This window comes from Hyperolius riggenbachi, chromosome 1 (genome assembly GCF_040937935.1).
Source record: "Hyperolius riggenbachi isolate aHypRig1 chromosome 1, aHypRig1.pri, whole genome shotgun sequence".
In the NCBI taxonomy this organism is placed as follows: domain Eukaryota; kingdom Metazoa; phylum Chordata; class Amphibia; order Anura; family Hyperoliidae; genus Hyperolius; species Hyperolius riggenbachi.
Window position 1 is genome coordinate 611,492,573 of NC_090646.1, and position 17,049 is coordinate 611,509,621.

The window sequence follows — 17,049 nt, forward strand, 5'->3', positions numbered from 1 at the left end:
GCGCAGGGAAGCCTTGTATAGAGCAACTCACCCCCCTGTTGTTCCAATTGCAGCTCACTTGCCGCTGGTCTCCTCTGCATAGCCGCTGATACACACTCTACTTCCTGCTAATCAGGAAGTAAAGTGTGTATCAGTGGCTATGCTGAGGAGACCAGCGGCAAGTGAGGGCCGATTGGAATGGCAGGGAGATGAGCTGCTCTATACAACACTTCCTGCTATGCTAACTCTGCAGTGGAGGGGGGAGCATGAAGAGCGGCCCCGGTGAGAGTAAGGGAGCGTGAAGTCGCAATTTTTGCACCCTCACCCTGGGTGCAATGCAGCCTAGAAACTGCCCTGTGTAGAATACTAAAATTCAGTTATTCTCTGTAGAGTACCAGATTTCAGGGGCTCTTTGTAAAGTATCAAATTTTTACTGACACTGTTCAGTAAAGTCTTAAAGAGAAACTCTGACCAAGAATTGAACTTTATCCCAATCAGTAGCTGATACCCTCTTTTACACGAGAAATCTATTCCTTTTCACAAACAGACCATTAGGGGGCACTGTATGACTGATATTGTGGTGAAACCCCTCCCACAAAAACTCTGAGGACCGTGGTACTCCTGGCAGTTTCCTGTCTGTGAACCTTGTTGCATTGTGGGAAATAGCTGTTTACAACTGTTTACAACTGCCAAAAAAGCATGCAGGAGCTACATCACCTGCCAGCAGTAAAAATGTCACCATGTAATAAATGTCAGAATGTAAATCAGGGATTTAAAAGATTTTACAATAGGCAAACACTGACTAAATCATTTATACATGATTATTGTAAAAATGAAGCACTTTTTTTATTACATTATTTTTACTGGAGTTCGTCTTTAAGGCGACTACTAACAATACAATTTGGCGATTGTTTATGAATGATTAATTGTATGAACGATTGGAAAGGATCGTTTGGGACCACTAATAGACAAAAATCGCCTAACCAATCTGATCAGATTGACGGGATTGTTCGATCCAAAATTGATGAATTACCGTATTCTATTAATCTGATCGATTGATTAGAAGATTTTTGCCCATCAGTGGTCTCAAATGACCATTTCTGATCGTTCATACAAATAATTGTTTGTAAACGATCTGCAAATTGTATCGCTAGAGGCCACCTTTAGTGATAGCAACTCTCTGCAGAATACCAAGTTTATAGAGACTGTAAAGACAGTATTAACATGAATGTTATTGCTTTCCTCACTTAAAAATAAAATGGCTGATTTGGCAGATATCTCAAATTTGAGTAAGTAAAAGGTGTAAATTGAATATTCCATATACTAGATGGCTGTTTTCGTTGGAATTAATTTTGCTGTGTTCTCACTGCCACCAACATTTTTGCTAAAATAAATTATTTGGTTTTACTAAGTGCAGTTTTTTGTTAAAGAACCACTCTTGCGAAAATCTGACAATTCAAAATTTATGTAAACATATACAGATAAGAAGTACGTTTCTTCCAGTGTAAAATGAGCCATAAATTACTTTTCTCCTATGTTGCTGTCACTTACAGTAGGTAGTAGAAATCTGACAGAACCGACAGGTTTTGGACTAACTCATTTCATCATGGGAGGTTCTCAGAGTTTTCTTTATTTTCAAAAGCATGTAGAATACAAAAAAAGTGTATAATGAGCAGGGAGGCTGGCCAGCATATTTGCATAAATCTTTTTCAGGGAGTGTCTTTATAAAGAATAAAGGCCATGCTGAGAATCCCCTTTGGAGAAATGGACTAGCCCAAAACTTGTTGGTAATGTCAGATTTCTACTACTTATTGTAAGTGACAGCAACATAGGAAAAAAGTAATTTATAGCTCATTTTACTCTGGAAGAAATGTACTTCTTATTTTTCTGCATTTACATATATTTTAATTTTTAAGATTTTTGCGACAGTGGTCCTTTAAAAACACCAACCATCAAAAATGTATTTGTAACAACTTGTGAATCGGCGGCTCCCTCCCTGGCTCTCAAGTGTTCTCCGTTCCGTCGGTGTCTAGTACGCCGGGAACGGTCTTGTCTGTGGCTCACAGGGGGTCTGTCTCGCGCGAGCGCGCGCGGAGACAGGACCTTTATGCTAACAGAAGGCGCGTCAGCTGACCTGCCGGTCGGCTGATGTCAGGGATGACTCTCGCCGCTCGGATTGGCGGAAATCCAAGGTGGGAGTGGCTGAGAATCTCCCTCTTCCTCATAAGCCTTCGTTTGCCATTCAGTCGGCGTCTGCTGTCGTGAATACTTACGTGTTAGCGCTCAGACCTTAGACTAGATCCAGGTGTTGAAACCAAGGACTTCACACCAAGACTAGGATTATTGTATATTATTGATTACCTGTGTTTGACTCTGGCTATACTCTGACTTTGCTTTAGCTTACTGTATCTGTACTTCTGCCTATCTGCCTAAAGTTGCTGAACCCCTTGCCTGATTACTGATTACTCTTCTGCCTTCCGATTTCTGTACTGATACTGTCTCTCTGTTGCCGAACTTAGCCTGTCTGACCATTCTACTCACCAGTGGGCCCTCACCACTGGTGAGGTGTGCTATTTAACCACCAGCCTTCTGGTGTGATATCACTACTTCTCTTTTAGTGACTAATAGTACCTTGCCAGCTCCTCTGGTAAGGTTTAGTGAAACTACACAGTCATGAATTTTGCTATTACCTTTCCAGCCCCTCTGGAAAAGTCTGCTCTCCTTAGATTGTCACTTAACTGATAGTGCCTTTACCAGCTCCTCTGGTAAGGCTTCGCCAAACTATCTAGTTATCTTTATTGCTAGTGTTCTCCAGCTCTTCTGGAGAGGTTTCTCCTGACTCCTTGTTGTTGTACTGTTTTCTGTGGGTCCCTTCCCAGCCCCTCTGGAAAGGTCTATTCAAGCTATACAGTCTACTGATAGTACCTTACCAGCTCCTCTGGTAAGGTTCAGCTACTATTGAGTTACGGTTGCACCAAGCACTACACACTTAGCATCCTTGTAGCTATACCGGTATTATTGGTGATTCTGCAAATCACCACATAATCAGGTATAGCGTCTGCATTATTGGTGATTCTGCAGATCACCATATAATCAGACATCTGAGTTGCTACACCCAACCGTTACAGAACAGCAGACCAGAAAAAATATGGAGACACTGTGCAATCGGGTTGATGTGTTGGCCACTACCCTTAACGAGCTTATCAAAACGGTTAACGCACAGCAGACTCAGATTGATCAACTAGTCAAGTCAGTTAAGCGCTTAATAGACCCTAATTCACAAGTGTCACCCCCTTCTGTGATCGAACCCAGGGTGCCCCCTCCTGAGAGATTCTCGGGGCATCGTTCCGATTTTCGTAATTTTAAGCACCGATGTTTATCATATTTTGAGTTACGGCCCATTACTTCAGGTACCGAGAGGCAGAGAGTTACTTCCATTAAGACTTTACTGTCAGGCGATTCACAGTCCTGGGCCTACAGTCTCCCTCAGGGGAATGAGGCCTTGGCCTCAGTGGCAGGTTTCTTCAAAGCTATGGCAATAATATACGACGACCCTGATTTGGCAGTGACATCAGAGAGGAAATTAAAGACCCTCAGGCAGGGACACAATCCCGTTGAAACTTACGCAGCTGAGTTCAGGAGGTGGGCAGTGTCGGCCAGGTGGGGGCAGTTCGCACTTTTAGATTGCTTCTTATCAGGGTTATCTGATGCCGTAGCTGACCTCATGTTGGGTCATCCAGAACCCAAATCTTTGGAGGAGGCCATATCTTTGGCCATTAAAATTGATAGGCGAGTTCGCTATCAAAAGCAAACTCGGGCTAAGGCCCCAGGGAGAATTTCTTCCTGTACATTCTCAGCTCCTACGCCTTCCTCTCCACTCACTGACGAGCCAATGCAGATTGGGCACGCCAAGCTTTCAGAGGTCGAGAGAAATAGAAAGCGTTTGGAAAAGTTGTGTCTATACTGTGCTGATAAAGGGCATATGGTTTCTGCTTGTCCCAAGAAGGCAGAAAACTCTATCGCCTAGGAGTAGCTGGAGGTACTACCCTAGGCGATCCAGTCTTACCTCTAAATAACAAACGATTATTGCTCCCGTGCTTTATCACCTGGGAGGGACAGGTTCACTCTACCCAGGCTTTTATAGATTCGGGTTTCGCTGTTAATGTTATGTCTAAAAAATTTGCTAACCAGTTTGGGTTTCCCTTGACTTCTGTGGGACAGCAGATTAAGATTACGACCGTGGTCAACTCTCCACTACCGCTCACTATCACTCAGACTCCTGCATTGTTGTGTCAGATTGGTGTCTTACATAAAGAACAAATACAGTTTTTTGTACTTGAGATGTCCACCTCCACTGTCATTCTGGGTATGCCGTGGTTAGAGAAGCATTCCCCTGACATTGATTGGAGTATGAGACAATTGTTAAGCTGGTCTCCATGCTGCCATGTTCATTGTCTGGAACGGGATGCCCTCGCGGCTACCGAATTACAAGTGGAGGAAACTATTGAGCAGGATTCAGAACCCTCTGGGGCAGGGACGGATCTAGGGGGGGGGGGGGGGGGGCAAGCGGGTATCTTGCCCCAGGTGCAGTTTGTTGAATTCTTAAAAAGGCGGCAAATGAATGGCAGTTTAGGCGCCAAAACCTGACCTTTAGGCGCCAAAACCTGACCTTGCCCCAAGCACAACTTGGTCTTGATCCGTCCCTGCTCTGGGGAGGACGCCTGGATGGATTGGGCATCTATGTTATCCCTATTCCAACAGAGGGGGTTCTGTTTGTACCCATCCAGTTTAGGTTTAAAATTCTTCAGGCTTTTCATGCTCACAAGAATGCTGGTCATCCTGGGATTGCTCGCACACAGGAGTTATTGAACCGTTGTGTATGGTGGCCCTCAATAGTCTCTGACTGTAAAGAGTTTGTGGGGAGCTGCTCTGTTTGTGCCAGGAGCAAGGCGGGCTCCTGCAGGTACTTTACAGGCACTCCCGGTGCACGAGCAGCCATGGACCCATGTGTCCATGGATTTCGTGGGCGAACTACCGGCCTCTGAGGGTAAAACAGTCATATGGGTGGTGGTCGACAGGTTTAGTAAGATGGCCCATTTCATCCCCTTTAACGGACTCCCCTCTGCACAAGAACTGGAAGAACTTTTTATACTCCACATCTTCAGATTGCATGGAATTCCCGAAGATGTGGTGTCAGATAGGGGAGTCCAGTTCATTTCCCGGTTCTGGAAGGCCTTCTGCCATCAATTGGGGATGAAGTTATCATTTTCCTCCGGCTACTACCCACAGACTAACGGCCAGACCAAAAGGGTAAATCAGTCTCTTTAACAATTCCTCAGATGTTATGTGGCTGATGCCCAGACCGATTGGGTTAAAGTTTTACCCTATGCCGAGTTCGCCCATAATAATTTGAGGTGTGCTTCTTCAGGGTTCTCCCCTTTCCAGATTGTTACGGGGAGATTACCCAAATTCTCACCACTGTTGGTGGTGGCATCACCATTTCCAGTTCTGGAACAGTGGCTAGGGACCATGAGGGAAATCTGGAAAAGGGTGAAAGAAAATTTAAAAAGGGTTTTTTCCATTCAGAAAAAACAAGCAGACAAGAGACGCTCAGTGGAGTGAGAATTCGCACCATGAGATTTGGTGTGGGTTTCCACTCGACATCTGTCGTTAAGGCAGCCCTCCGTTAAATTGGGCCCCAAATTTATAGGGCCATATCCTGTTTCCAGGAAAATTAACAATGTTTCTTATGTGGTGTCACTCCCACCCAGTTTCAGGGGTGGTAGGACGTTTCACGTGTCACTTTTGAAGCCTGCCGTGTATGTGAATTCCACTCCCCCCCCCCCCCCCTGTGGTAGTGAATGGGGAGCCCGAGTACGAGATAGAACAGATTTTGGATTCTCGGCTGGTGCTCAATTCTGTCCAGTACTTGGTTAATTGGCGGGGGTATGGTGCCGAAGAGAGATCATGGGTGCCAGCTTCTCGCATGCATACCGAGGAACTCAGAGAGGAATTTCATAGGTCGCATCCAGATAGGCCGGGTGGTTCATGTCCGGAGTCCACGACTAGAGGGGGGGTACTGTAACAACTTGTGAATCGGCGGCTGCTGACACGCAGGGGGTGTCTGCAGCCGCCTCCCTCCCTGGCTCTCAAGTGTTCTCCGTTCCGTCGGTGTCTAGTACGCCGGGAACGGTCTTGTCTGCGGCTCACAGGGGGTCTGTCTCGTGGAGACAGGACCTTTATGCTAACAGAAGGCGCGTCAGCTGACCTGCCGGTCGGCTGACGTCAGGGATGACTCTCGCCGCTCGGATTGGCGGAAATCCAAGGTGGGAGTGGCTGAGAATCTCCCTCTTCCTCATAAGCCTTCGTTTGCCATTCAGTCGGCGTCTGCTGTCGTGAATACTTACGTGTTAGCGCTCAGACCTTAGACTAGATCCAGGTGTTGAAACCAAGGACTTCACACCAAGACTAGGATTATTGTATATTATTGATTACCTGTGTTTGACTCTGGCTATACTCTGACTTTGCTTTAGCTTACTGTATCTGTACTTCTGCCTATCTGCCTAAAGTTGCTGAACCCCTTGCCTGATTACTGATTACTCTTCTGCCTTCCGATTTCTGTACTGATACTGTCTCTCTGTTGCCGAACTTAGCCTGTCTGACCATTCTACTCACCAGTGGGGCCTCGCCACTGGTGAGGTGTGCTATTTAACCACCAGCCTTCTGGTGTGGTATCTCTACTTCTCCTTTAGTGACTAATAGTACCTTGCCAGCTCCTCTGGTAAGGTTTAGTGAAACTACACAGTCAAGACTTTTGCTATTACCTTTCCAGCCCCTCTGGAAAGGTCTGCTTTCCTTAGATTGTCACTTAACTGATAGTGCCTTATCGGCTCCTCTGGTAAGGCTTCGCCAAACTATCCAGTTATCTTTATTGCTAGTGTTCTCCAGCTCTTCTGGAGAGGTTTCTCCTGATTCCTTGTTGTTGTACTGTTTTCTGTGGGTGCCTTCCCAGCCCCTCTGGAAAGGTCTATCCAAACTATACAGTCTCCAGTACTGATAGTACCTTACCAGCTCCTCTGGTAAGGTTCAGCTAAACTATTGAGTTACGGTTGCACCACCAAGCACTACACACTTAGCATCCTTGTAGCTATACCGGTATTATTGGTGATTCTGCAGATCACCACATAATCAAGTATAGCATCTGCATTATTGGTGATTCTGCAGATCACCATATAATCAGACATCTGAGTTGCTGCACCCAACCGTTACAGTATTCCTTCTCTCTAGTGCTGCTGTTTAACCACTTGCCGACCGCGCACTCATACCGCGCGCCGGCAAAGTGGCAGCTGCAGGACCAGCGACGCAGATCTGCGTCGCCGGCTGCAGGCTAATTAATCAGGAAGCAGCCGCTCGCGCGAGCGGCTGCTTCCTGTCAATTCACGGCGGGGGGCTCCGTGAATAGCCTGCGAGCCGCCGATCGCGGCTCGCAGGCTAAATGTAAACACAAGCGGAAATAATCTGCTTTGTTTACATTTGTACAACGCTGCTAACGGTAGCAGCGTTGTACTGGATCAGCGATCCCCGGCCAATCAGCGGCCGGGGATCGCTGTCACATGACAGGCAGGAGCCTGTTAGAGGCTGCACAGGACAGATCCGTTCCTGTGCAGCCTCGGATCTCCCGGGAAGGGAGGGAGGAGAGGGAGAGGGGGGAATTCCTGCGGTGGAGGGGGCTTTGAGGTGCCCCCCCCCTCCCCGCCAGCCACACGCAGGCAGGAGCGATCAGACCCCCCCAGCACATCATCCCCCTAGTGGGGAAAAAAGGGGGCGATCTGGTCGCTCTTCCTGGTGTTTGATCTGTGCTGGGGGCTGTAGAGCCCACCCAGCACAGATCAGAAAATACAGCGCTGGTCCTTAAGGGGGGGTAAAGGCTGGGTCATCAAGTGGTTAAATTCAGGACTTTGTAGTTCAGAACCCAAACACCCGTATTCAGCACCATTTTAGCACTGAACAGAAGGATGGGGTTCTTTTAATCAATCTTTGATACTTCCTCCTTCGAAGCTGTCCTTTCTTCCTGTGTGTTTGTATTGGATAAAGAAGATGACACTGAGGGGGAGGAGCAGGCAGTAGGCAATCTGCTTTGGCATCTGTTTTGTGTGCAAAAGTTCTCTATGTAGAAGGAGATCCGTTTTTGTATTCCCTTTCATTGCCTCCACGGGTATTTGGCTCCGTAAAAATCTGCAAAATCCGAACTTTCCGTTCAGCTTTCTAAAACGGAGCCCACGGATCCGCTTTTTTGAAGTGTGTGAAGACGGCCACTATTTTTAACATAGGTATCCGTGGCTCTGTTTTTGTCCCAAAAAAACGGAGCCACGGATATTGTTTTGAAACAAGTGTGAACCAACACTAATTACAATTTTGCCCAAAATTTCACATTACGATTTTGCATCATAATTGCTAATTACAATGCGAAATTACAATTGTGCAACATTTTTGCTCATCACTGGCCATGTGAGAGGCAGTAATTTCATGTAAGGAGAAATTCCAAGTCATTTGCACCTGGGCTGTGGAGTCGGAGTTGGAATTGAGGGTTTCACAAACTGAGGAGTCGGAGTTGGATGATTTTTGTACCCACTCCATAGCCTTGCAAGGGCTGTGAAGTTAGAGTCGGAGTCGAGGAGTCAGAGTTAGAGCAATTTTGTGTACCTGGAGTCGGAGTTGGAGTCCTAGCTTTTATAAACTGAGGAGTTGGAGTCGGAAATGGAGTTAGATGATTTTTGTATTGACTCCACAGCCCTGATTTGCACCTCTTCACCCTGGCATATTTATCCAAGCAAAACCTGCTAGACCTGCTGCTATTTCTAAAGAAAGATTAGTCATTTAGCACTTAGGAATTACACCTGCTCCTAATTGCAGCCAACTATCCTTCTTGCACGGTAATGAATTGAAGAGTCATTACTGAATCCTTATCTTCAGGAGCCATTGCCTTCTGACTAAGCCAGCTTATTACATTTGTAGGGTAATCTTTCCTGTCCATTGATACCTATTTTTACAGCCTGAGGTTATGGGTAGAAATGAAGAGCATTACACCAGTGACTGAGATATGGATTTTGGTGGGTTGTATGACACAAGCTTTTACATAGCTCATTTATAACTAGGCTGTTTACATACCACGTGGATTACATTACCAATATTTTTCCATTTTAGCATGTGGAATCAGTTGAATTACCTGGGGTTTTTACAACAAGACGCATCTCTTTACCGGCATTAGGTATATCGTATAGTGTAGAGATGACAATCACCTGCCTTATTTGGATGACATTTACATTTTAACTGTATTCAATTATTTGCAAGCTTGGATGTTAACCGGTTCAGCACCGCAGTGCCGAAAATCTCATGCATCCGAGCAACGTTCACCTCCCATTCATTCGCCTATAACTTTATTGCTACTTATCACAATGAATTGATCTATATCTTGTTTTTTCCACCACCAATTAGGCTTTCTTTGGGGGGTACATTTTGCTAAGAGCCACTTTACTGTAAATGCATTTTAACAGGAAGAATAAGAAAAAAACGGAAAAAATTCATTATTTCTCAGTTTTTGGCCATTATAGTTTGAAATTAAGATACGCTACCGTAATTAAAATGCATGTATTTTATTTGCTCATATGTCCCGGTTCTTACACCATTTAAACGATGTCCCTATCACAATTTATGGTGCCGATATTTCATTTAGAAATAAAGGTGCATTTTTTCAATTTGCGTCCATCCCTATTTATAAGCTTATAATTTTAAATAATATAATAACATATTCTCTTGACATGCATAATTAAAAAGTTCAGACCCTTGGGTAACTATTTATGTTGTTTTTGTTTGTTTTTTTTAAATAAAAAAAGTGTATGTGGGTAATTTTTGGTGTGGGAGGGAAACTGCTAATTTTAAATGTAAAATTATATTTTTTTTTAATCAAAAATGTATGTGGGTGCAGTTTACTATTTGGCCACAAGATGGCCACAGTGAAAAAAGTCCTGGATGTGAACGATCTCGCATCCAGGAACTAAAATGCTGGGGGAAAGTTTCCTGGGGGCAGAAATACCGCGCTCTCTGGAGAGAAAGCGTCGGTATTTCTGCGGGGAAGCTAGATCAGTGAATGGGAATCATATTCCCATTCACTGATCAGGGGCTAGCGGCGGGCGGCGGGTGCGCGCGCGGGCGCGCGCCCGATCGCACGCACCACGCAGGGAAAACAGCAGTGCCTATCTGGACTAGTGTTGGGCAAACAGTGTTCGCCGCTGTTCGGGTTCTGCAGAACATCACCCTGTTCGGGTGATGTTCGAGTTCGGCCGAATACCTGATGGTGTTCGGCCAAACTGTTCGGCCATATGGCCGAACTAAGAGCGCATGGCCGAACGTTACCCGAACGTTCAGCTAGCGCTGTGATTGGCCGAACGGGTCACGTGTAGTGTTGGGCGAACATCTAGATGTTCGGGTTCGGGCCGAACATGGCCGCGATGTTCGGGTGTTCGACCCGAACTCCGAACATAATGGAAGTCAATGGGGACCCGAACTTTCGTGCTTTGTAAAGCCTCCTTATATGCTACATACCCCAAATTTACAGGGTATGTGCACCTTGGGAGTGGGTACAAGAGGAAAAAAATTTAGCAAAAAGAGCTTATAGTTTTTGAGAAAATCGATTTTAAAGTTTCAAAGGGAAAACTGTCTTTTAAATGCGGGAAATGTCTGTTTTCTTTGCACAGGTAACATGCTTTTTGTCGGCATGCAGTCATAAATGTAATACATATAAGAGGTTCCAGGAAAAGGGACCGGTAACGCTAACCCAGCAGCAGCACACGTGATGGAACAGGAGGAGGGTGGCGCAGGAGGAGAAGGCCACGCTTTGAGACACAACAACCCAGGCCTTGAATGAGGACAAGAAGCGTGCGGATAGCAATTTGCGTTTTGTCGCCATGCAGTCATAAATGTAATACAGATGAGAGGTTCAATAAACAGGGACCGGAAACGCTAACCCATCACAGATGTTCATTGTTCATGTTACTTGGTTGGGGTCCGGGAGTGTTGCGTAGTCGTTTCCAATCCAGGATTGATTCATTTTAATTTGAGTCAGACGGTCTGCATTTTCTGTGGAGAGGCGGATACGCCGATCTGTGACGATGCCTCCGGCAGCACTGAAACAGCGTTCCGACATAACGCTGGCTGCCGGGCAAGCCAGCACCTCTATTGCGTACATTGCCAGTTTGTGCCAGGTGTCTAGCTTCGATAACCAATAGTTGAAGGGTGCAGATGGATTGTTCAACACAGCTATGCCATCTGACATGTAGTCCTTGACCATCTTCTCCAGGCGATCGGTGTTGGAGGTGGATCTGCACGCTTGCTGTTCTGTGTGCTGCTGCATGGGTGTCAGAAAATTTTCCCACTCCAAGGACACTGCCGATACCATTCCCTTTTGGGCACTAGCTGCGGCTTGTGTTGTTTGCTGCCCTCCTGGTCGTCCTGGGTTTGCGGAAGTCAGTCTGTCGGCGTACAACTGGCTAGAGGAGGGGGAGGATGTCAATCTCCTCTTTAAAGTCTCCACAAGGGCCTGCTGGTATTCTTCCATTTTGACCTGTCGGACTCTTTCTTCAAGCAGTTTTGGAACATTGTGTTTGTACCGTGGATCCAGAAGGGTATAAACCCAGTAATTGGTGTTGTCCAGAATGCGCACAATGCGTGGGTCGCGTTCAATGCAGTCCTAGACCGAAGAGGTCATAGCCTAGGGTCACAAAAACCTGTTTATTTGGGCAATTTCAATGGTAGTGATGGTGACGTACATAAATCTCAGCCATGGCCGTTAGCAACGTCTGAATTTCACGAAATGTCTCATGCAGGTAGAAGACATATTGTTAGACTTGGATTCCAAAGATGGGGTGCCTACATCTCTGCAAACCAGAGTTACAGGGGTCCAAAATTGGTAAAATCCCCTATAGGCTTTCATTGGGCCTCCTATTTACAGTTCCAAAATCTCACATCTTTTCAAAGGGCAAATGATCAGCAGTGGCAAATTTTCTAGCATTGTAGGGACCCTTAGGGGGAACATGACTGGTAAGTTTCGGGCCCCTAGGCCGAAGAGGTCATAGCCTAGGGTCACAAAAACGTGTTTATTTGGACTATTTCAATGGTAGTGATGGTGACGTACATAAATCTCAGCCATGGCCGTTAGCAACGTCTGAATTTCATGAAATGTCTCATGCAGGTAGAAGACATATTGTTAGACTTGGATTCCAAAGATGGGGTCCCTACATCTCTGCAAACCAGAGTTACAGGGCTCCAAAATTGGTAAAATCCCCCATAGGCTTTCATTGCCTCCCTATTTCACTTTCCAAAATCTCACATCTTTTCAAAGGGCAATGGCTCAGCAGTACCAAATTTTCTAGCATTGTAGGGACCCTTAGGGGGATCATGACTGGTGAGTTTCGGGCCCCTAGGCCGAAGAGGTCATAGCCTAGGGTCACAAAAACCTGTTTATTTGGACTATTTCAATGGTAGTGATGGTGACGTACATAAATCTCAGCCATGGCCGTTAGCAACGTCTGAATTTCACGAAATGTCTCATGCAGGTAGAAGACATATTGTTAGACTTGGATTCCAAAGATGGGGTCCCTACATCTCTGCAAACCAGAGTTACAGGGGTCCAAAATTGGTAAAATCCCCCATAGACTTTCATTGCCTCCCTATTTCACTTTCCAAAATCTCACATCTTTTCAAAGGGCAATGGCTCAGCAGTACCAAATTTTCTAGCATTGTAGGGACCCTTAGGGGGAACATGACTGGTGAGTTTCGGGCCCCTAGGCCAAAGAGGTCATAGCCTAGGGTCACAAAAACCTGTTTATTTGGGCTATTTCAATGGTAGTGATGGTGACGTACATAAATCTCAGCCATGGCCGTTAGCAACGTCTGAATTTCACGAAATGTCTCATGCAGGTAGAAGACATATTGTTAGACTTGGATTCCAAAGATGGGGTCCCTACATCTCTGCAAACCAGAGTTACAGGGCTCCAAAATTGGTAAAATCCCCCCTAGGCTTTCATTGCCTCCCTATTTCACTTTCCAAAATCTCACATCTTTTCAAAGGGCAATGGCTCAGCAGTACCAAATTTTCTAGCATTGTAGGGACCCTTAGGGGGATCATGACTGGTGAGTTTTGCCACTGCTGAGCCATTGCCCTTTGAAATGGTGTGAGATTTTGGAACGGTAAATAGTAGGCCCAATGAAAGCCTATGGGGGATTTTACCAATTTTGGAGCCCTGTAACTCTGGTTTGCAGAGATGTAGGGACCCCATCTTTGGAATCCAAGTCTAACAATATGTCTTCTACCTGCATGAGACATTTCGTGAAATTCAGATGTTGCTAACGGCCATGGCTGAGATTTATGTACGTCACCATCACTACCATTGAAATAGCCCAAATAAATAGGTTTTTGTGACCCTAGGCTATGACCTCTTTGGCCTAGGGGCCCGAAACTCACCAGTCATGTTCCCCCTAAGGGTCCCTACAATGATAAAAAATTTGGTACTGCTGAGCCATTGCCCTTTGAAAAGATGTGAGATTTTGGAAAGTGAAATAGGGAGGCAATGAAAGTCTATGGGGGATTTTACCAATTTTGGAGCCCTGTAACTCTGGTTTGCAGAGATGTAGGGACCCCATCTTTGGAATCCAAGTCTAACAATATGTCTTCTACCTGCATGAGACATTTCATGAAATTCAGACGTTGCTAACGGCCATGGCTGAGATTTATGTACGTCACCAATGACCTCTTTGGCCTAGGGGCCCTAAACTCACCAGTCATGTTCCCCCTAAGGGTCCCTACAATGCTAGAAAATTTGGTACTGCTGAGCCATTGCCCTTTGAAAAGATGTGAGATTTTGGAAAGTGAAATAGGGAGGCAATGAAAGTCTATGGGGGATTTTACCAATTTTGGACCCCTGTAACTCTGGTTTGCAGAGATGTAGGGACCCCATCTTTGGAATCCAAGTCTAACAATATGTCTTCTACCTGCATGAGACATTTCGTGAAATTCAGACGTTGCTAACGGCCATGGCTGAGATTTATGTACGTCACCATCACTACCATTGAAATAGCTCAAATAAACAGGTTTTTGTGACCCTAGGCTATGACCTCTTTGGCCTAGGGGCCCGAAACTCACCAGTCATGTTCCCCCTAAGGGTCCCTACAATGCTAGAAAATTTGGTACTGCTGAGCCATTGCCCTTTGAAAAGATGTGAGATTTTGGAAAGTGAAATAGGGAGGCAATGAAAGCCTATGGGGGATTTTACCAATTTTGGACCCCTGTAACTCTGGTTTGCAGAGATGTAGGGACCCCATCTTTGGAATCCAAGTCTAACAATATGTCTTCTACCTGCATGAGACATTTCGTGAAATTCAGACGTTGCTAACGGCCATGGCTGAGATTTATGTACGTCACCATCACTACCATTGAAATAGTCCAAATAAACAGGTTTTTGTGACCCTAGGCTATGACCTCTTCGGCCTAGGGGCCCGAAACTCACCAGTCATGTTCCCCCTAAGGGTCCCTACAATGCTAGAAAATTTGCCACTGCTGATCATTTGCCCTTTGAAAAGATGTGAGATTTTGGAACTGTAAATAGGAGGCCCAATGAAAGCCTATGGGGGATTTTACCAATTTTGGACCCCTGTAACTCTGGTTTGCAGAGATGTAGGCACCCCATCTTTGGAATCCAAGTCTAACAATATGTCTTATACCTGCATGAGACATTTCGTGAAATTCAGACGTTGCTAACGGCCATGGCTGAGATTTATGTACGTCACCATCACTACCATTGAAATTGCCCAAATAAACAGGTTTTTGTGACCCTAGGCTATGACCTCTTCGGCCTAGGACTGCATTGAACGCGACCCACGCATTGTGCGCATTCTGGACAACACCAATTACTGGGTTTATACCCTTCTGGATCCACGGTACAAACACAATGTTCCAAAACTGCTTGAAGAAAGAGTCCGACAGGTCAAAATGGAAGAATACCAGCAGGCCCTTGTGGAGACTTTAAAGAGGAGATTGACATCCTCCCCCTCCTCTAGCCAGTTGTACGCCGACAGACTGACTTCCGCAAACCCAGGACGACCAGGAGGGCAGCAAACAACACAAGCCGCAGCTAGTGCCCAAAAGGGAATGGTATCGGCAGTGTCCTTGGAGTGGGAAAATTTTCTGACACCCATGCAGCAGCACACAGAACAGCAAGCGTGCAGATCCACCTCCAACACCGATCGCCTGGAGAAGATGGTCAAGGACTACATGTCAGATGGCATAACTGTGTTGAACAATCCATCTGCACCCTTTAACTATTGGGTATCGAAGCTAGACACCTGGCACAAACTGGCAATGTACGCAATAGAGGTGCTGGCTTGCCCGGCAGCCAGCGTTATGTCGGAACGCTGTTTCAGTGCTGCCGGAGGCATCGTCACAGATCGGCGTATCCGCCTCTCCACAGAAAATGCAGACCGTCTGACTCAAATTAAAATGAATCAATCCTGGATTGGAAACGACTACGCAACACTCCCGGACCCCAACCAAGTAACATGAACAATGAACATCTGTGATGGGTTAGCATTTCCGGTCCCTGTTTATTGAACCTCTCATCTGTATTAAATTTATGACTGCATGGCGACAAAATGCAAATTTTATCCGCACGCTTCTTGTCCTCATGCAAGGCCTGGGTTGTTGTGTCTCAAAGCGTGGCCTTCTCCTCCTGCGCCACCCTCCTCCTGTTCCATCACGTGTGCTGCTGCTGGGTTAGCGTTACCGGTCCCTTTTCCTGGAACCTCTTATATGTATTACATTTATGACTGCATGCCGACAAAAAGCATGTTACCTGTGCAAAGAAAACAGACATTTCCCGCATTTAAAAGACAGTTTTCCCTTTGAAACTTTAAAATCGATTTTCTCAAAAACTATAAGCTCTTTTTGCTAAATTTTTTTCCTCTTGTACCCACTCCCAAGGTGCACATACCCTGCAAATTTGGGGTATGTAGCATGTAAGGAAGCTTTACAAAGCACGAAAGTTCGGGTCCCCATTGACTTCCATTATGTTCGGAGTTCGGGTCGAACACCCGAACATCGCGGCGATGTTCGGCGAACGTTCGCGAACCCGAACATCTAGGTGTTCGCCCAACACTAATCTGGACGAGGAAACTCGTCCAGATAGGCCGAACTGGTTAAAGATAAACTCCGACCAAGAATTGAACTTTATCCCAATCAGTAGCTGATACCCCCTTTTACATGAGAAATCTATTCCTTTTCACAAACAGTCCATCAGGGGGTGCTGTATGACTGATATTGTGGTGAAATCCCTCCCACAAGAAACTCTGAGGACCGTGGTACTCCTGGCAGTTTCCTGTCTGTGAACCTTGTTGCATTGTGGGAAATAGCTGTTTACAGCTGTTTCCAACTGCCAAAAAAGCATGCAGCAGTTACATCACGTGCCCACAGTAAAAATGTCACCATGTAATAAATGTCAAAATGTATATCAGGGATTTAAAAGATTTTACAATGGGCAAACACTGACTAAATCATTTATACATAATTATTGTAAAAATGAAGCACTTTTTTATTAAATTATTTTCACTGGAGTTCCTCTTTAAATCAGGTCTGGAATCTGCAATTTTAGAAGGTTTATCCACTGATCAATTGTGTTATATTTGAGAACAGAGGCGCCAGAAGAATAAAAACAGTATTTAAAAGTTTTAAAAATTGCTTAGGAGGCAGTGGTGGACTTACCTCCCGCAAGCAGGCACAACAACTGTGTATTCAAAAAAGGGAAATATTTATTGGTATACTCCAAAGGTAGATCGCAACGTGTTTCGCAGGTCAAGCCCGCTTCATCAGGCAAATACAGGAGGGAGCACACAACAGCTCCCTCCTGTAGGGGAGTCATCAGGCGCCAAGTGCTACCTAGACATACTGCTGTTGTTTGCTCCCTCCTGTATTTGCCTGATGAAGCGGGCTTGACCTGCGAAACGCGTTGCGATCTACCTTTTGGA